Source organism: Mobula hypostoma, chromosome 9 (assembly GCF_963921235.1).
Source record: "Mobula hypostoma chromosome 9, sMobHyp1.1, whole genome shotgun sequence".
In the NCBI taxonomy this organism is placed as follows: domain Eukaryota; kingdom Metazoa; phylum Chordata; class Chondrichthyes; order Myliobatiformes; family Myliobatidae; genus Mobula; species Mobula hypostoma.
Window position 1 is genome coordinate 57,297,178 of NC_086105.1, and position 21,482 is coordinate 57,318,659.

The window sequence follows — 21,482 nt, forward strand, 5'->3', positions numbered from 1 at the left end:
GTATCCCTTTTGCCTATCACCTGTCCAGCTCTTGGCTCCATCCCTCCCCCTCCTGTCTTCTCCTATCATTTTGGATCTCCCCCTCCCCCTCCAACTTTCAAATCCCTTACTCACTCTTCCTTCAGTTAGTCCTGACGAAGGGTCTCGGCCTGAAACGTCGACTGCGCCTCTTCCTATAGATGCTGCTTGGCCTGCTGCGTTCACCAGCAACTTTGATGTATGTTGCAGATCTTTTGAAGTTTTTCTTAATTTCACGTGTAATGTTGTGCTCTGTAGCTCATCTTAGCCTGGGAGAATTTGATGGGCAGGCATTGTCTGCCTTCAAGCAGCTGTTAGCAGCTTGGCTCACATCTCTGTGGACAAGCAGCCCAAGCAGCAACTCACCTTCTGAATTCCACCTCCCACTCTGTGGGCAAAAAAAACTCGTCCTTTACTCGGCAGATCTCACTTGTGACAAACGCAACCCCCAGCCTCCTCTTCCCAATGCACATACTTGCTCCCACCTGCACGCACAGTCTCATATACACGCAAGCACCCACTCGCACACATGTACACTCTTCCAAGCACACGTGTGGACCCTCGCACATGTACTCTCTCACACGCACATACAAACACAAGCACAAGAGATTCTGCAGATGCTGGAAATCCAGAGCAGCCCACACAAGCTGCTGGAGAAAGTCAGCAGGTCAGACAGCATTGATGCAGAGTTGCCATTCCAGACCAAGACCCTCCATCAGGACTGCGAAGGATGGGAGAAGAAGTCAGAATAACGAGGTAGGAACTGCATGTGCTGAACTCTGCTCTGAAGCTGTACAATGACACACGGGGAAAGCAGTGTACACACGCAGGCAAACGGACGCAAAATGAATGGTCCCATGAAGACCATAATATATAGGAGCAGAATGAGGCTATTTGGCCCATTAAGTCTTCTCTGGCACTGAATCACGCCTGATCTTTTTATAGCTAACTTCTCCCACCTTCTTCCTGTAACCCTCCACCTGCTTAACCAAGTGTAGCCAAGTGTTCTAAGGTGCTGCAATTATCCTTCAGTCTCCACGGAGGCATGGGTCTGAACTGGGGTGGTACAGTGGCGTAGTGGTTAGCTATTGCTAGCATAGTGCCAGCGGCCTGGGTTCAATTCTGCCACTGTCTGTAAGGGATTTTTATGTTCTCCCCATGTCTCCAGGTGCTCTGGTTTTCTCCCGCATTTCAAAGACGTATGGGTTAGGTGGTTAATTGGTCACCCTGATGTAGATGAGCAGCTCGGACTCATTGGGCTGAAGGGCTTGTTACCATGCTGTATCTCTAAATATGAATAGTAAAGGATCTGTCAATCTCTGCTTTAAATACAAACACACACACACACACACACACACACACACACACATACACTCACTCTCACATTGATAGATACACACCATTATACAAGCATATAATCTCTCTCTCTCTCTCCCACACACACAAACACTCTCATAGGGGAGATTCTTATCTGTTTCAATAAATGCACAAATCACTGCTTAAGCCTCTGGTAGTAGGCCATCAATTTATGACAGGAAGCTCTATGCAATCTGCAATCAATAATGTTTCTGAAATTGTCTGAATTTGGCTGGAACAAACAATGTGCAAAAACCCCCCACATTGTTCTCAAACGTCCCAAGTGGCAGAATGTATGCTGAGCCTGGCAAGAGTTGGACAGATGCACTGAGAGGTTGTAAACCACTCTACCTGTTGACAATTAATTTACAATACAAAATTAAAAACATCTCACTATTTTGAAAAGAAAATAATCAGCTGCAGGGAAAATGCAGGCACTGACCAGCTAAAGTAGCTCGCAAGGTAAGCAGCGTACTTTCAATCAACACTTTTAATCTTCTCATGGGAGCACGACCTTTCCTCCAGATGTGTTCTATTTAGTCTGTATCCAAGGCCAAGTATTTGCTGGCATAATCAGCTGAGCACAATACTAGGGAAATGTTGATGAAGTGTGGAGGGGAGCACTCCTTCCACCTCCTTGTAGTGGTACTGGAAACCCAGCGGCCTCTCTCCTGTGCACGGTTAATCGCATTTCAGCACCGTAACCAAATGATTCCTGAACTCATACCCACACTTTCTCAGCAAGACTGAGCCGCGCCTGCTGCTGTAAAAGATGCTTTTTACAGACTACCTCCAAAGGCAAAGAAGTGATTGTGTAATGCGTTTTCGCGGTGAAGACAATGCTTCATCCAGGTAAGCCGAACACAGCCGACCATTATCACCCTTTTTAACTCTATCATGCATTCATAGAAATAATGATTATTGTTGTGGCTCGACAAAAACCTCAGGACGATGATTTTATGTAAAAAACATAGAACAGCACAGCACAGCACAGGCTCCTCAGTTCACAATATTGGGCCAACCTTTTAGTCAATCTAATTCTTCCCTCCCACTGTTGTGAGAAACATCAGAGTCTACCCTATTGTTTCCCTGACATATTTTTTCCTTATCTGAAGATCAATTGGTTGTCACCACCCTCAAGAAGAGAAATGTGCAGCTGTGTCTCTCAAAACTTGGAGAAGGCCTTTCAGTTTGAGTGACTTTTTTAAAAAAAGTGGATCAAAATATTGCACAACTGCAGGAAATCTTTCTCCTTGAAAAGGGGCTTCAGTCATTCATTGCAATCAGTACACCCTGTGCAAATGAAGTTGTGCCCAAGAAACCATACAGGAGATAATGGTCAGCCCGCAGTGAGATTCAAAGTGATAATTCAGTGGAATTATCCAATGAAGTCAAACAGGGAGACTGTAGAAGGACTCACAGCAAGGACTGGTCTCTAAGTGACTGCAATAATGTTCACAGCCTGCAGCAGTGTTTTCTTTTCATATCATTTGTTCCCAACTTTAGTTGTTTTAGAGTGTGAGCTAGGTTCGTGGGTAAATGCCATGGTTGATAACAGTGTGAAAAAATCTACCTCCAATATCCACCCTACACTTTCCTCAAATCACCTCAGAATTATGCTCCCAGTATGAGCAATTTCCACCTTGGGAAAAAGTCTCTGGCTGTCCACTCTACCTATGCCTCTTATCATCTTCTACACCTCTATCAAGTCATCTCTCATCCTTCTTTGGTCTAAAGAGAAAAGCCCCAGCTCACTCAAACTTTCCTCATAAGACATGCTCTCTAATCCAGGCAGCATCCTGGTAAATCTCCTCTGCACCCTCTCTAAAGCCTCCCTTTAATGAAGCGATCAGAACTACATAATATGCAAAGTGTAGTAGATGTAATTTTTTAAATTAGTTCATTAAACGATATGGGGATGGCTGGACAGCTGATGTGTTACAATTGTAATGTATGGCAACTGACACACCCCACTCCAGTTCATGAGTCCACATTTGCAGAAAGAGGTGGCTAATTGAGAAGCTTAATCTGAGTTTTGATGAGCTGGAGTCTTAGTTTCAAACTCAGAGGAAAGTGTACCCAGGCCTTGTTTGACGAGGCAGCCCACATCTCATAGGTCATTCTCCTCAAGTTTGATCAGTAGTTAGAGTCGGGAGGGTGTGACTCCAAAAGAGGCAGGTAAGGACCCTGCACTTCCCTTTGTCAATGAGAAATCTTGCTCCCTGTTCGAATGGGGCTGCAGACTCTTGGGAGGACGCCCAATCTGTCCATAGCACCAGGACAGAGTCATTCCATAACAGCATACGACACTGCAGCAGAATTCGGCCATTTGTACAAGTTTAAGTTTATTGTCATCTGATTAAACATGTTTACAACCAAACGAAACAACGTTCCTCCGGACCAGGGAGCAGCCACAAAACATATTACACACGGCACATAAAACAAAATATTACCACAAATAAGTTAATAAAATATAATTCAAAGTGCATGTGGTGCACAGCCCAAGCAAACAGTAAAGAGTTCATTGTCTTGGTGATGAGATGCTGGTGGTGGCAGGGTATTCATTAGTTCACAGCCTGAGGGAAGCAGGTTTTATCCAGTCTGGCAGCCCTAATCCTGATGCTCCTACACGTCCTTTTACGTGCTAGTGGGTCAAAGAGATTGTGTGATGGGAGCTGGGGAGGGGGGTGGAGGTATGTGGTCACTGATGATCCTCTTGGTGGTCTTTATTATCCCCTGTCGGGTCTTGCAGTCCGATGCCTTGCAGCTTCTGTACTACACCATGATGTAGCCAGACAGGACACTCTCAATGGTGCTCCTGTGGAAAGTTGATCGAACGGTTAGGGAAGCCTCAGTCTTCTCAGAAAGTGTAGACGCTGCTGTGCCTTCTTGACCAATGAGGAGGTGTTGTGGGTCCAGATTAGATCATTTGTTTTGTGCTCTTCACTCTCTTCTCGGCAGAGCCATTGATGTGTAACAGCGAGTGTTTGACCCGAAGTCCACAGTCATCTCTTTTGTATTGTCCACGTTGAGACTCAAGTTGTTGTCCTCACACTATTTGATAGGACTCCCTACCTCCTCTCTGGATGCAAATTCATCAATGATGCTGATGAGGCCAACCACTGTTGTACCATCAGCAAACTTGCTGATGTGATTTAAGCTGGATCTGGTGGTGCAGTTGTGAGTTAGCAGCGTGAACAGCAGCGGGCTGAGCGCACAGCCCTGGGGTGGGTGGTGGGGGGGGGCACCACTGCTCACTTGATAGAGTTTGAGATGCTGCTGTCAACTTGCACTGACTGGGGTCTTTCCTTCAAGAAGCCCAAGATCTAGTTACTGAGAGAGGTATTGAGTTCCAACGAGGACAGTACACCCACCAGCCTCTGAGGGATGATCATGTTAGGTGACGAGCTGAAGTCAATGAACAACAACCTGTTGAATAAGGCATCATTTTCTAGATGGGACAGGACAGAGTGCAGGGCTGAGGATAAGGCATCATCAGTGCACTGGGTTTTAGTGGTAGGAGAACTGGAAAGGGTACAATGTCCAATGGAAGGTGGGATTTTATACAATCCATTACCGGCCACTCAAAGCACCTCATGCTTGTTGTGGTCAGTACTACAAGGGCGTAATCACTAAGTCCGGTTACCATTGCTCTCTTGTGATCAGAACAAAGGTGGCTGTATTGAAGCCTGCCGGTATAGTGGACAATTTCAGAGAGATACTAAAGATGTCCGTTAAGACCTTTGTTAGCTGGGCCACACAGTCCTTTAGCACCTGACCAGTTGTTGTCCAGTCCCACAGCTTTGAACAATTTTATCTTGACTGTGGCCAGAAAGGGCGCCTGTTCCCCGGGGGAGAGGGGGCCTTTCCTTGGTGTCACGCTGTTTCTTACATCAGATCATGCAAAGAAGGCATTCAGTCTATCAGGAAGGGAGCCATCGCTGTCATTGATGCAAACTGACACTTGCAACTTTCCAGTCCTCTGGAACCATTCCAGAATATAGTAATTCTTGAATCATCACTACTAAGGTCCCCGCAGTCTCTTCAGCTACAGAATCCTTTCAGAATTCCCTAGTGTTGTCCATCTGGTCCAGGTGACTTATCTACCCTGTACCTTAGAAGCTTTCAGCTTCCCGTGTACTTTCTCCATAGTAATGTCATCAAACTCACTTCTACTCCTTGACAGTCTTGAATCTCTAGAACATCGCTGGTGTCTTCCACAGTGAAAGGTGATACAAATACTTATTGAGTTCATCTGCTATTTCTTTGTCTCCTGCATCATTTTCCAGCAGTTTGATATCCATTCTCACCCCTCTTTTACTTCTTATATATCTAAAAAAAAAATTCCAGTATCCTCTTGTATATTATAGAAAACATAGAAAACCTATACCACAATACAGGCCCTTTGGCCCACGAAGCTGTGCCAAACAAGTCCTTAACTTAGAACTACCTAGGCTTACCCATAGCCCTCTATTTTCCTAAGTTCCATGTATCCATCCAGGAGATTCTTAAAAGACCCTATCATTTCCACCTCCACCCCGGCAGCCCATTTCACGCACTCACCACTCTCCGCTTAAAAAACTTACCCCTGATACCTCCTCTGTGCCTACGTCCAAGCACCTTAAAACTATGCCCTCTCATGCTAGCCATTTCAGCCCTGGGAAAAAGCCTCTGACTATCCACACGATCAATGCCTCTCATTATCTTGTACACCTCTATCAGGTCACCTCTCATCTTCTGTCGCTTCAAGGAGAAAAGGCTGAGTTCACTGTATCTATTCTCATAAAGCATGCTCCCCAATCCAGGCAACGTCCTTGTAAATCTCCTCTGCACCCTTTCTATAGTTTCCCTGTCCTTCCTCTAGTGAGGCGACCAGAACTGAGCACAGTACTCCAAGTGGGGTCATTATGGGTGATTATTAGCTAGTGTCAGAGAAGAAAAGTAATGTAGTGGTCACAGGGGATAGATAGAGGATCCATAGAGGTGCAAAAAACAAAGGAAGGGGCAAGGTCAGAAGCTCTGCTGTGGAATTATGAGCATTTTGAGACAAAGTTGAAAAGCATGGTGACAAGAAGGATAATATTTTGATTATTTCTGAGCCATGTACAAATTGGCTGAGGGAAAATAAGATCAGAGGGAAAAATGTGGCTCATAGACTGCTATGGGAGACTTAGTTCCAATAGTGGGGCACTGTACCAGTAATGGGGGAAGAGGAAGAGCTTGACTTGAACCAGGCTGAGATCAGTGCCCTGGTCAGTATGGAATCAGAGATTAACATTGTCTGGGGACGGGGGTTCTATTGATGGAAAGTTGAAGTAAGAGGAAGGCAATATGGAACAGTGATGGGGAAAATGAAAATCAATGACACAAAGTCAAAGGTGTGTAAGAGGATGTAAATTCAGAGCAAAGTTAACAACTCTTTAAGGTCTTTTCTCTGAGTACACGGAGCCGCCTAAATGAATTTCTGTTTCTGTATCTTGCTAACCTGATGAAGGTGCTGAAGGAGATCAATAATAGTAGAGTGATGGATGCTCTCTGCATGGATATTAGTAAGGTGTTCGACAAGGTCCCTCATGGCAGCATCATCTGGAAGATTAAGCTGCATCAGATCCACAGTAACTTGGTAGTTTGCATTCAAACTAGCTTGGCCACAGAAGACAGATGGTAGTGATTGAATGGACTTATACTGGCTGGAGGTCTGTGACTGCAGGTGATCTGAAGGGTACCATACTGGGACCTCCGCTGTTTGTAACATAAACAAATTACTCATGAAAAACCAGATGACTGCGGTTAGTAAATTTGCAGATGGCACGAGGATTGGTGGCATTATCAAAAGTAAAGGGATTGTTAACAGCATGACCTTTGTAGAGCTGATGCACAGATGGACCTTTGGGTCTAAGTCCATATTCCCCTTTTGCTAGGGTTGACAGGGTGGTAAATAATACATATGGAATGCTCGCCTTTATTAGTCGAGGAACTGAGTTCAAGTGTCAGGAAGTTATGTCGCAACTACTGTATATAAAACTCTGGTTAGGCCATATTGTGAACATAGTATTCATTTCTGGTTGCCACATTATAGGAAGGAACTGGATCATTATGGGTGATTAAAGAAGAAATTGATACATTCTTAAAAGATCATTGACTTGAGGGATGTGGGAAATCAGCAGAGATGAGGAAAGGAGGCTAAAGACAGATCAGCAATGATCTTATAAAAGGGCGTAACAGGATTGAGGGGCCAAGTGGCCTACTGTTGCCCCTGTTTTCTTGTGCACCTAGTAAATGCCAAGCTACCTTTCATGGATTCATTTTGGGTAGGGAAATGCTTTAACAATGAGGAAGTAAGGTATTGACGTAACAAGATCGCTGGATAACAATGGAAAGCCAAATGACTCGTGTTTGTCATTAATTCATCCTTTCCATAGCTTGTTTGACTTTCCTTCTGATAAGCTTTTTCTTTCAGCCTTCACAATATCATTTTATACAGCTTAGTGTTCATGTAAAATACTTCCAGTGGGAACCTGTGTTTGGTAGAATTCTTCAATGAAATACTCTGATTTTACAAGGAAGTTAAGATTCAGAAACAAATGCTACCAACTATGTAACTTTACATTTATATCACTAGCTAACACATTAATATATCAATAGGCCTTGGATGCAATGTGTTATGACTGAAGTGTAGAGTTGGTTATGTACACAGATTTGGCAGCCACTGAGAACAGCAGGCATAAGACTAAAAGACCATATAACATAGGAACAGAATTAGTTCATTTGAGTTTACTCCCCTCTTTCATCATGGCTTATTTATTATCCTTCTCACCCTATTCTCATGCCTTCTCTCCATAACATTTGATGTGCTTACTAATTAAGAAGCTGTCAATCTCCACTTTAAATATACCCAATGGCTTGACATCCACAGTAGTCTGTGACAATGAATTCTACAGATTCACCACACTCTGGCTAAAGAAATTCCTCCTCATTTCTCTTCTAAAGGGTGCCTCACTATTCTGAGGCTGTTCCCTCCAGTCCTAAACTCCCTCACTTTAGGAAACATCCTCTTCACATCCACTCTATCTAGGCTTTTCAATATTTCATAGCTTTCAATGAGACCACCCCACCCTTATTCTTTTAAACCCCAGAAAGTACAGGCCCAGAGTAATCAGACTCTCCTCATACGCTAACCCTTTCATCTAATGAACAGCACAGAAATGAGCGACTAATCTCTGCTGATCTTGTTTACAGGAATATATCATGCATTCCCAACAAATCCTGAAGTGCATCAGAGCCAAGGAAGTACCTCAGGCTTTCTGATATGCAGCAAACGTGGGACTCAACATTCTGCCTGGGAAAGTCAGGAACAACAAGGTAAATGATCAGAGATTTGGCTTAAGTAATATTTGGTGAGGGATTAGTGTTATCTATGGGGAATTTGCTGCCTGTCTCCCAAAACATATGCTTATCCTTTCAGAAATTCTGAAGCAGGACATAAACGGCACTGATCTCTGCTCTTGGGTATCCCCTCTTACCTTCCATTGGGTCATGAAACTACCAATGATCATTAGACTGCTGTCTCCTGGATTGTTACCAATCTCAGCACATCAGGAGATCTCCCCTCCATAGCTTCCCATTGGATGGAGCTCCAAACTTGTACTGCTCCTTCTTTCTCTCCACCCCCCCCCTCCCCATCGGGACCCTCCACTTCCTTAAGGACTAAAGACCCAATGTGTTCCCCTCTACTACCTCTCTTGTCCACCTGGCAGAACTTGGCTTTACCCTCCATGACCTTTCTTTAAATTCCTCCCATTTTCCTCAAGTCAAAGGTGCAGCCATGGGCATCGACCTGGTCCTCAGCTGCACGGCTCTTTTTGCTGGCAAAATGGAGCAGTCCTTGTTCCAAGCCTACTCTGGAACATCTCCCCCTACAATAGTTTCTTGACTACACAACGACTACATCAGACTGCTTCTGGCAATTGTGTAGAACTCATAGGTTTTGTCACCTTAGCCACCAGCCTTGATCCTGCTCTCAAATTCATGCACTGTTTTTGACATTCTCTTCCTTTTCTAGTCTCTGCAGCTAATCAGGCACACCTTCTCCTAAGTAATACACTCACTACTGCCCCCTGACACTCTCAGAAATTTCTGGCAAACCGCTAGTGTCTTCCACAGTGAAGACTGATGAAAAATGCTTATTAAGTTCATCTGCCATTCATTGTCCCCCATTACTAACTCTCCAGCATCATTTTCCAGTGGTCCAATGTCTACTCTCGCATCTTTTACTCTTTATATATCTGAAAAAAACTTTTGGTATCCTCTTTTATATTATTGGCTAGCTCAGCTTCATATTTAATCTTTTCTCTCCTTATGGCTTTTTCAGTTGCCTTCTGCTGGCTTTAAAAAGCTTTCCAATCCTCTAACAAATAGGTTGAGTGAACTCAGCCTTTTTTCCTTGGAGTGACGGAGGATGATAGGTGACCTGATAGAGGTGTATAAGTTGATGAGAGGCATTGATAGTCAAAGGCTTTTTCCCAGGGCTGAAATGGCTAGCACGAGAGGGCACAGTTTTAAGGTGCTTGGAAGTAGGTACAGAGGAGATGTCAGGGGTAAGTTTTTTAACGTAGAGGGTGGTGAGTGCTTGGAATGGGCTGCTGGTGATGGTGGTGAAGGCGGATACAATAGGGTCTTTTAAAATACTCCTGGACAGGCATATAGAGCTCAGAAAAATAGGGGGCTATGGGTAACCCTGGGTAATTTCTAAGGTAAGGACATATTCCGCACAGTTTTGTGGGCCGAAGGCCTGTATTGTGCTGTAGGTTTTCTATGTTTCTAACCCACAAATTTTTGCTATATTATTTGCCCTCTCTTTTATTCACCCTTCTCAACTTTGCTCACATGTTGCACTTCAACTTATCACCCTGACTGCAATCTTGCCGTCATTTGTCCGTCCTTCCCCACAGTTTCACTATACACTGTATCTACTAGTACACCAAACAGCCCCACTCTCTGTCCTATCGCTCCAGTTCCCATCCCCCTGTCCATTTAGTTTAAACCCTCCCCATAGTGTCACATGGAACAGACAGCAATCCAGGGAATACTACCCTGGGGGTCCCCTTTGCAGCTTTCTCCCTGACTCCCTATATCCTGTCTTCAGGACCTCATCCATTTTCTTACCTATGTTGTTGGTACTAATGTACCGTATACTGTGCCACGACTTACGGCTGCTCACTCTCCCCCTTTAGAATGCTGCGTACCTCCGAAACCTCCCTGACCCTGGCTCCTGGGAGGAAACATACCATCTATGTATCTTTTTCATCTCCACAGAACTGCCTGCCTGCTCCTCTGACTATGGAATCCCCTATCACTCCTGCATTTCTCTTCTTCCCACTCTGCCCTGAAGCACACAGCCAGACTTAGTGCCAGAGACCTGACTGCTGCAGCTTTCCTCCGCTTGGTCATCCTCCAGCAGAATCCAAAGCGGTATACCTGCTGTTGATGGGAATGTCCACAGGGCTACTCTGCACTGATTGCCTATCCCCTTTCCCGCTCTTGATCCGCTCACCCAGTGACCAGTATCCCTCACCTTGTCCCTCACATCATCCAGTTCCAGCTCCAACTCCTTAACGTGGTCTGAAAGAAGCTGCAGCTGGATACACTTCTTGCAGGTGTAGTCATCAGGAACACTGGCGTTCTCCCTGCCTTCCCACATCCTGCAATAATAGTATTCCACTATCCTGCCTGGCATCCCCACTGCTCTAACTGTGCAATAAAAAAGAAAGAAAGAAAAATTTAAACAAAGAAAATCTACCTTCTGCTTTTATTTCTCCTTGCTGAAGTATGTATGAGGTAAAGTCAGAGCTCCCCACTCTAACGTAGACAATAGCCGCTCCCACAATGGCCACTTAAAGCTAACTGCTTTTTATTAGCCCTTGCCAAGCGCCTAGTTATGCACAATCCAACATCTCCTCGGGAAAGTGGTGTGCAGAATTTCCCAACTGCCCACTTGCTTCTTTCAAACTGCCTCTCCTGCTATACAGTCCAATGTCTCCTTGGGGACTGTGGCATGCAGAATAAAGATATGTCCAACACCACATTTAACAATTGATGCAAATTAATTTAGTTCAAGGACTTGCAAAGATAGCTTATCGAGAAATCCAAATCCAACTTCAGTTCTATGCAATCACATAATGGCTGCGGGAATTTCTAATTAGAAGTTTGTCAGATCATAAGCCAACAACCGTGCACTATCCAACTTATTTGCTGAGTTACAAGTGACAGCTGAGGTTTCTCAGTTTACACAAGGAGAGGACATTCTGCCCATTGCCAATGTCAGCTGCCAGAGTATTCCCCTCAAGCCCATTCCATTGCCTATGGTTCACCAGCTTCCTCATGATCTTGCCATCAAAATCAGAATCAGGTGGATTATCACTGACATGTCATGAAAGTTGTTGGTTTGTGGAAGCAGTACAGTGCAAGACATTAAAAATTCACTTTGAGCTGCAATAAAAAATAAAATAAATAAATAGTGCAAAAGAAATATAGCGAGGTAGTGTTCATGGGTTCATTGGCCATTCAGAGATCTGATGGCAGATGGAAAGAAGCTGTTCCTGAATCACTGAGTGTGGGTCTTTAGTTTCCTGTACCTCCTCGCTGATGAGAAGAGGGGATATCCCAGTCGGTGAAGTCCTTTAGTAATGGATCTGCTTTCTCGAGGCATTGCCTTTTGAGGATGCCTTTTGAGGGTGGGGAGGCTTGTGCCTGTGATGGGGCTGGCTGAGTTTACAATGCTTTGCAGCCTCTTTTGACCCTGTGCATTGCAGCCCCCATGCCAGAGGGCGATGCATCCAGTCAGAATGTTCTCCACTGTACATCTGTGTAAATCTGCTACGAGTTGCTCATCTGCTTAGGCAAGGGCACTTACAGTGGGAAATTGAACTACTACGGGGCATTTAGGAGAACTGCGACCATTTCAGTTACTACTAACCAACATATGGCGTCATTTTGAAAAATCTTAATTTTCTAACAATTAATTTGAACAGTCATAGAAACAGAACACTAGATGTCCTTCAGCCCACTACTGTATGTATATGCTGTCTCTTAAGTACTTTTCAATATTAATTCCACTTCTCAGCACGTCGCCTGCAAGTACTTGTCCAGGTACTTTGTAATGTGGAGGGTGTCAGTCGCTTCACCTTCTCAGGCAGTGCATTCCAAACTACAACCACCTTCTTGGAGAAAAGAAATCCCTCCTCAGATCTCCACTCAGCCTTTCCCTTTCCACTTTAATCCAGTAACCTCTGGTCTTTCACATACTCGTTATGGGGGGGGGAGAAGCCCCACACCAATTCACTCCACTTATGCCCCCACCGATCAAATTAGTTCAACAAAATTTCTAAGTGCAGATTACTCCTGTGCTTTAGATATATTTTTCCAGTAGCTCGCCTACTATTGAGTTAGACATCTTCCTGCTGTCAGTCTTGAATAAAGGAGCCAACACATTTTCTCTCCTTCAGCCGTCTGGCACCTCACCAATGGCCAGTGAAGATTTAAGTATCTTTACCAGGTCTCCAGCAGTCTCTTGCCTTGGTTCCCATAGCAACTGGGGTTACATCTCATGGGGATTTATCCATCTTTATCCCTACCATGTATGCTAGTTGTAGTCCCACACGAAATACGTCTGGCTTCCATTTTTAGATAAACGTCTTCTCGAATTTCACTGCCTGCCTGGAATTCTCCGACTGTTTAGTGAAGTTTAAAGCTCATCCACATCCTCTGGCTCCCACATGGATTGCCTTCTTGGTCCCTAATGGGCCCCACATTTTCCCTGATTACCCTTTACCTCTTATCATTGATAAATAATGCCCTGGGATTTTCTTTAATCTCGTCTGTCAGTGATATTTCGTGGCCCGTCTTTGCCATCCTAATTTCTTTAGTAAGTACCATCCCCACACATTCGACATTCCTGAAAGACTTCACCTGCTTGCAGTTATACCTGTCATATATTACCTTCTTGTCTTTATCAAGCCCTTGATGACTCTTGACATTCAGGGTGACCTTTTGCCAGGTTCTGTCTGGAAGAATATAGAACACAGAACAGTACAACACAGGAACAGTCTCTTGGGCCAACCATTGTACTAATGTAAATGAATCCCACCTGCCTGCACAGGGCCTCTGTCCCTCCATTCCCTGCCTGTTCAAGTGTCTGTATAACTACCTCGAAAATGTTCCCATCAGATCTGCTTCCACTACCTATGTTCCAGGCTCCTCTCCATGCGCAACTCTCCATGCAAAAATCTTCTTTGAGCTTCCCCTTCTCACTTTAAACATTTAATATATAACATTTCCACCTTGGGAACGAGACCCGGACTATCTACCTTATCTTATGTACAAAAGTATTTCTCTCATAATTTTAGGAAACTCTCAGATCTCTCCTCAGCCTCTGACACTCCAGGCAAAACAATCCCAGTTTGTACAACTTTTCCTTATAGACAATACTCGGTAATCCAGACAACATCCTGGTGAACCTCTTAGAATCATAGTTATAGCATTGCAGCCCTTTGGCCCATCTTGTCCATGCTGACCTGTTTTTTTTCCTGCTTAGTCTCCTCTACTCAAACCCAGACAACAGCACAATATGCATCTGCCACCCACTTAACTATCCAAACTTCTCTGAAATGTTGCAATTGAAACTGCATCCACCTTCTCTGCTGGTGCTTGTTCAACACTCGCACCACCCTGTGAGTAAAGAGTAAAGAAACCCTCTTTGGTTTCCCCTTAAATACAAGTGGGGAGCTGGGGATGGGGGCTTTGGGGTTCTAACATTTAACTGTCATTCATTCTTTGGGGCACTCTTCTGTTTTTGTGGATGTTTGCAAAGAAAAACAATTTCAGAATGTAATTGTATGCATTTCTCTGACATCAAGTGCACCTATTGACTGAATATTTCACCCTTCACCCTAAACCTATGACCTATAGTTCTAGTCTTACCCAACCTCAGGAGAAAAAACCTGTCTGTGTTTACCCTATCTATTTCCCTCATAATTCTGTATCCATCTACATGGTATTCTCCTCTTCATCCTCTCCAAAGTCTTCAGATATTTCTGTAATGGGGTGAACAGAACTTCACACAAATCTCCAGAAAAGGCCTAAATAAAGATTTGTACAGCTGCAACCATCCTATCTAAATGTGTTGCCACTTCTATGGAGTTATGAACTTGCATCCCTAAAGACATCAGTTCTCCTAAGGGCTCTGCCATGTAATGTAGATTTTCCAATTATATTTGACCTCCATAAAGCAGTGCCTGATACTTGTATGGATAACATTGTGAGGAAAAGGGACTAGCTTAGATGAGTATCTTGTTGGCAATGGCCAGTTGTGCTGAAGGTCCTGTTTCTATGCTATATCACTCTATGATTTTTAACAGATTTACTACTTCTCCACCCATATTTCCAGCTGCATCCTTTGACAACCTTCATCATTATCCGCAATTTCATTAATTTTTTTGTATCTTCTGTAAACTTCCAAGTCAGCCCACCTACAACTTTGCCCAAAGCAGTTACATATAAACAACATAAGTTCCAGCACTGTTTTTTTTATGGAACACAATGTTCAACTCATTTCTTTCACAAACAACGCATGTCACAGCACTGATCCTTGTGAAACATCACTAGTCACAGACCTCCAGTCAGGATAACACCCCTCCACCGCTCTGTCTTCAATGGCCACGCCAATTTTGATTTTGATCTACTGTGTCTCTGAGGATCCCATGTGTTTTAATCTACTGGATCATCCTAACATGAAGGAACCTTGTCAAATTCCATGTAGACAACATTCTCTGCCCTACCCCATTAGTCATTTTTGTCACCTCCTCAAAAATCTCAAATGTTTGTTATTGACATCAGTCTTTTCCCAATTTAGGAGCTTAATTTCTGGACCATTCCTTATCTTTTCCATAATTATCTTTGACCTTACAAAGTTATGGTCGCGATCCCACTGACATTTCAATGACTTGCCCATGTCAGATGATTTCCAGCACTAACCCTTCTCTACCTATCTTCTGGCCCAAAGCACTCTGTGCACACTTTAAAAATTCCATTATTCCAGCCGTTTCCTCACTACTATGATCATATTCCTCTTGCAACTCTCTCCAGCTTGACAACATATCTCCTCCCTTCATCTCCCACTGACTGCAAGAAAGCCTATAGTACACCCCAGAAAACTGATCGACCTTTTCTGATTAATAAACTCTATTTACTGTACATGACCTCATTGGAAGAACCTTATGTGAATGCTCTTCTATTACTACAGTCTCCTTCATCAATACTGAATGCACCTTCATTTTATATCACCCTCATCATGCTAAAAACGCTAAAAAGACAGAGTACATGGTGTTTAACTGCGACGAAGGTACTCTCACGACCATAGAGAATGATACCATTAAGAAAGTCTTTGACTACAAGTACCTTGGGTCAAGAATGATGAGTTCGGAGAAGGACATAAAGATACGGAAGGCGCTGGCGTGGAGGGCTATGAACGACATGAAGGAAATTTGGAAGTCGAACCTGACCAGAGGGCTTAAAAAGAGGATTTTCATAGCTGTCATAGACTCCATTCTTACGTACAGATGCGCAACGTGGACACTCACCAAGACGATGCGAAAGTCTCTAGATGGTTGCTATACACGAATGCTCCGGATGGCTCTTGACGTGAGTTGGCAACAGCACATGACGAACGTTGAGCTCTATAACAACCTACCGATGCTCTCTACTAAAATCAAGGCGAGAAGACTGCAACTAGCGGGGCACTGTCTACGCCACCCCGAGCTACCTGCCAGCCTAGTCATCATATGGGAGACCAAGCACGGGAGGATGAACCCTGGGCGCCCCCCCAAGACTATGGTCAACACACTCCTAGAAGACAGTGGTACGGCTAATGTGGATGAACTGAACACACTGATGAGGGAGAGGGAGAAGCGGAGAGTCCGTCATCGTGCCTGACGCTGCCCCCCTAGGCCTGAGTCGACGTAGTAGTAGTACTCCTTATCATGCCTGAAACTTCAACACCCAAGGACAATGTGTTGTCAGTCCTGCCTTTCTTTCAACCTTGCAGCAATCTCATACTTCCACACACTGACCCATTCTCTGTTCTTTTGCCTACTTGACTCTATGATCATTCAAAGCAGACACCACGACACACATCTGTAATAACACACACACAACGCTGGAGGAACTCAGTAGGTCTGGCAGCATCTATGGAGAGGAATAAACATTCAACGTTTCAGGACAAGATCCTTCGTCGAGGCTAATCCCTTTTACTGTCCATACCCCTCATCAGGCTCAGTTTTCCTCTGCTCAATAGGGGTCTGAATAATTTATTAACTATCTCTTCCTCATGTTAACTATCTCCTGATGCTTCTGGTCACACCTACCACTTACAAACCTGAAGACTCATCACTCCAGCAGCCGAAACTGTGACAAACCTAATTATGTTCTGTGCAAGGAAAGGAAAGAACAGGGGAACACATACAGAATGCTGGAGGAAATCAGCAGGTCAGGTAGCAGCCATGGAGGGAATAAATAGTCGATATTTCGAGCCGAGATACTTCATCATGACTGGAAAGGAAGGGGAATAAAGAATAAGAAGATGGGGGAGAGGAGAAGGAGTACAAACTGGATTATGTAGGTGAGACTAGGTGAAAGGGAAGGTAGGGGGTGAAGAAATGAACACACGAGGAGGTAACAACATAGTTACAGAAGGAAGCATTGTCAGGAAGGACAGGTATGAGCAAATATGCGAGGCTGGGGTAGTAAAACGTTTTACTGCATTATTCTGAACAGGTTGTAATCACAAAAAGGCAATGCTCCAAATCACTGTATACTTCACTTGGCACCACATAACTTGCTATAGAACACAAATATTAACACTAATCAACAATGTAACACAAAGGATTGAAATCAAAAAGTGTGGTTATACAGTAATTACAAGTAATTAAATATTACTTTTGAATATTCATGAGATTGGATATTCAAGCTCTTTACTGCTGTGATGTTGTCTGAAGTAAATTTATTATCAAAATTATATATAGTACATTTCAACCTTGAGATATACAACCCTGAGACTCACTTGAGGGCACCATACAAGAAGCAGCATAAAATCAATGAATGGCTACAAAAAAATCCCAAACTGTGCAAATACAAAATGAAGAAGAAGAAAAAAGAAATAATAATAATGATGATGATGATAATATTAATAATAATAATAAAACAAATAAGCAATAAATATATTGAACATGAGATGAAGAGAGTCCATATGTTGAGGGAACAGTTCAGTGATGGATCAAGTGAAGCTACCACTCTACTGAAGAGCCTGTTAGTTGAGGGATAACAACTATTCCTGAACCTGCTCATGTGAATCCTGAGGCTCCTGTGCCTTCTTCTTGATGGCAGCAGAGAGAGCTCATGGCCTGGATGGTGGGTGACCTCGATGATGGATGCTACTCTCCTACAATAATGCTCCGTATAGATGTGCTCATTGGTAAGGAGGGCTTTACCCTTGATAGCCTGGGCCATATCCACTACTTTTTGTTGGTTTTTGCTTATGCGAGCATTGGTGTTTCCATACCAGGCCATGGTGCAAACAATCAATATAATCTCCCCCACACACCTATAGAAGTTTATCAAAGACTTAGATGACACATTTCACAAACTTCACTAACTTTCTAAGAAAATAGAGGCACTGCTGTGATTTCTTCATAATAGCACATATGTGTTGGACCCAGGCCAACTCCCCTTGCAACTCAGATTTTTGAATTCTCTCTCCATTTAGAAAACACTCTACACTTTATTCCTTCTAGCAAAGTGCATGACCATATACTTCCTGACACTGTATTCCATCTGCCACTTCTTTTCTCCTAATCTGTCCTTCTGCAGTCACCCTGCTTCCTCAACACTACCTGCCCTCCACTTATCTTCTAATCATCCCCATACCTGGCCACAAAACCATCAATTCCACCATCCAACTCATTGACATACAATGTAAAAAGAATCGGTCCCAACACTGATCCCTACAGAACACCACTAGTCTCCAAATGCAAATCAGAAAAGACTCCTTTTATTTCCGCTCTTTGTCTCCTGCCATTCAGCCGATGCTCTATTCATGCTAGTATCTTTCCTGTAATACCATGTGCTTTTATCTCGTTAAGCAGCCTCATGTGTGGCACCTTGTCAAAGGCCTTCTGAAAATCCATGTAGACAACATCCACTGATTCTCCTTTGCCTATCCTGCTTGTTTATTTCCTCAAAGATTTGCAACAGATTTGTCAGGCAAGATTTCCCCTTAAAGAAACCATGCTGACTTTGGCCTACTTTATCATGTGTTTCTGAGTAAGGTGGTGCAGGCTGGAAGGGCCGAATGGCCTACTCCTGCACCTATTTTCTATGTTTCTATGTTTCTATGAATACCTCAAAACCTTATCCTTAACACTCGGCTCCAACATCTTCCCAGCCACCATGGTCAGGCTAAATGGCCTATAATTTCCTTTCTTCCGCCTCCCTTTTTGAAGAGTGGAATGACATTTGTAATTTTCCATTCCTCCAGAACCGTTCCAGAATATAGTGATTTTTGATAGATCATTACTGATGTCTCCACAACCTCTTCAGCAACCTCTTTCAGAGTGCTCAGTTGTAGTCTATCAGGTGCAAGTGACTTGTCTGTTCAGTTTCCTGAACACTTTCTCCCTAGCATTAGCAGCTGCATCTTTAAGTTCCTGTCGGTATCTCAGAGCATCTATCCTGGGCCCGACACATGGATGAAATCATGAAGAAGGCATGCCAGCAGCTGTACTTCATTAGGTGCTTGAGGAGATTTGGCATGTCACTAAGGGCTCCAGGAAATTTCTAACGATGTAATGTGGAGAGCATTTTGAATGGTTGCGTCATCACCTTGTGTGCACAGGATTGAAAGAGGCTTCAGATTGTGCTAGACAACAAGCTGCATTATGGTCACAGGCCTCCCCACCATCAAGGACATCTTCAAAAGCTGGTTCCTCTAGAAGGCAGCATCCAACTTTAAAGATACTCACCTCCTAGAACATGTCCTCTTCTTGTTACTACCATCAGGGAGGAGGCAGGGGAGCATGTAGAACCACAGTCAAAACTTTAGAAATAGCTTCTTCCCCTCCAGCTTCTGAATGGTATATGAACCCATGAACACTACCTCACTATACAGGTTTTGCACTTTTTATTTCTTTCATTGTAACAGAGTAATTGTTTAATATCTCAAACTGCACTGCTATGGTAAACAGCAGATCTCACGGCAATAAGCCTGATTCAGACTCATCACATTTTCTTCATTAGCCCTTTCCAGCTGAATGACCTCCACATTGAGAAGGCCAAGGTACCTGTGTACTACCATTGTTGGGTTTGAATACTGGAATTCCCGAGCACTATAGCTACAAGGCGATCAGTTGTTCAATGGCAATACTTCACCACCGTCTAAATATAAAACTGTGGACAACAAACACATTTGTACCTGAAATGGTTTCAGAGTGAACACAAAGTCAGAACAGTTTAATGCATGTACTGTATGTTAATGATCTCCAGGTCTGCAATTACATTGACTACATACAAAACAACTTAAGCAGACAACACTTTAATGGAAATACATAACACTTCAATACAAATATATCATTTGTTAATTGTTAAACACCCACGAGGCAGATTATTAGACCAGCACATTTACATCTGACTGAACTGTGATGAGGTGTTTCTAAGGCAAGGCTTATCTCCTGGATATTGCCGTAGGAACTTAGTGCTCAGTTCCTAACTTCTGGAGTTAATCTTTGACAATGGAAGTTGCTGGCAAGCGCGCTTACTATCTATTCTCTCAACATCTGCAAAGATATACCCTTCAGTCAGTCTTTGATGAACGGCATTATTGCTGGGTCAGAGCAGAGGGCAGTTACAGGTTAACAATCTGGTGTAATGTGAGTTCTAGATTAGCTCCAGATGCAGGCTTCCTTGCCTTATGAAATGTGTAAAGGATTCTCATGAGATAGGCCATTCAACTCACTGGATCTGCCAGTAATCTGTTCAATCCCATGTAGTCACTGAATTCTTTTTCTGCAGCATATACAGTCTCATATGCCCATCTACCGTTGCCCCACCACACCACCCCTCCCTCCTGATTCTCCCACTGCTCTCCTACACACTACAACCAATTAACCCACCAACACATGTCTTTGGGACTTGGGAGGAAAGCAAAACACACAGAGGAAACGCCTAGGGTCACAGGCAGAGTGTGCACACTCCACACAGATAGTGCCTGAGGCCAAGACTGAACCCAGGTCAATGATGCTGTGAGACAGAGGCTTCAGCTCTGTACCACCTAAACGTTGGTTGTTCAAGGTCAAGTGTATTCAAATTCAACTTTATTGTCATGGGTGGACATGCCCAGGATGTAAGTGCCATGAAAATGAGCATTTTGCAGCAGTAACACAATACACTGCAGATGTGACTAACATACATACATAAACTTAAAGTAACATAAATTATACAAAACTCACATGCTGCAATAAGCAAAAAGAACAAACTTTAGGAGAGGTTCAGAGAAAAATATTCTGATGTTGAATTAGCGTTTTTCATGCGAGTTCAGGAACCTATTGGTAGTGAGAAGGATGCTGTGGTTGAATGGTTGAGATTGCAGCTTCAGGCTCCTGTACTTCCTGTCTGATGGTAACAAAGAGAAGAGGCAGTGGCCCAGATGGTAGGGGGACCCAGATGATGGATTTTGCCTTTCTTGTAGATGGAGAGAGCTGTCCTCGTGATGAGTCCACTACTCTGTAGCCTCTCACTTTCCCGTGCATTACAGCCTCCATACCAACCAGGCAGAATGCTTTCCATTGTACTTCTGAAGAAGTTTGTCGGAGTCTTCATTCATAACAAAATCACAGGCTTCTCGGCTGTTTTTACAGGTGCGGCTTTTTAATTTCCTGATTAGAAATAGTAAATTTAAATTTCAACTGTTCTCTGGTGGGGTTTGCTGTTCACTGGCCTTCAAAAGTAAATTCGGTTCAGTTACATCTGATAACAAACAAACTATCTAGGAAACCAGGACTCGG

General features: G+C 43.6%; 1 protein-coding gene and 1 long non-coding RNA gene across 5 annotated transcripts in view; one reads left to right on the forward strand and one right to left on the reverse strand.

Annotated features, from left to right (window-relative positions):
- The window catches only part of LOC134351744 (A disintegrin and metalloproteinase with thrombospondin motifs 20-like), a 697,549-nt gene that overhangs the window by 141,770 nt on the left and 534,297 nt on the right, over positions 1-21,482 (reverse strand). The window lies entirely within an intron of this gene.
- Positions 1-21,482, forward strand: part of LOC134351745 (uncharacterized) — a 74,536-nt gene that overhangs the window by 47,723 nt on the left and 5,331 nt on the right. Inside the window, exons 1-2 of one of the 2 annotated variants that reach the window (XR_010019249.1) lie at positions 2,039-2,226; positions 8,614-8,736. This is a non-coding gene — a long non-coding RNA (uncharacterized LOC134351745). Of the gene's footprint in view, positions 1-2,038; positions 2,227-8,613; positions 8,737-21,482 lie in introns of those variants that run through there. The other variant, XR_010019248.1, reaches the window with a different exon arrangement.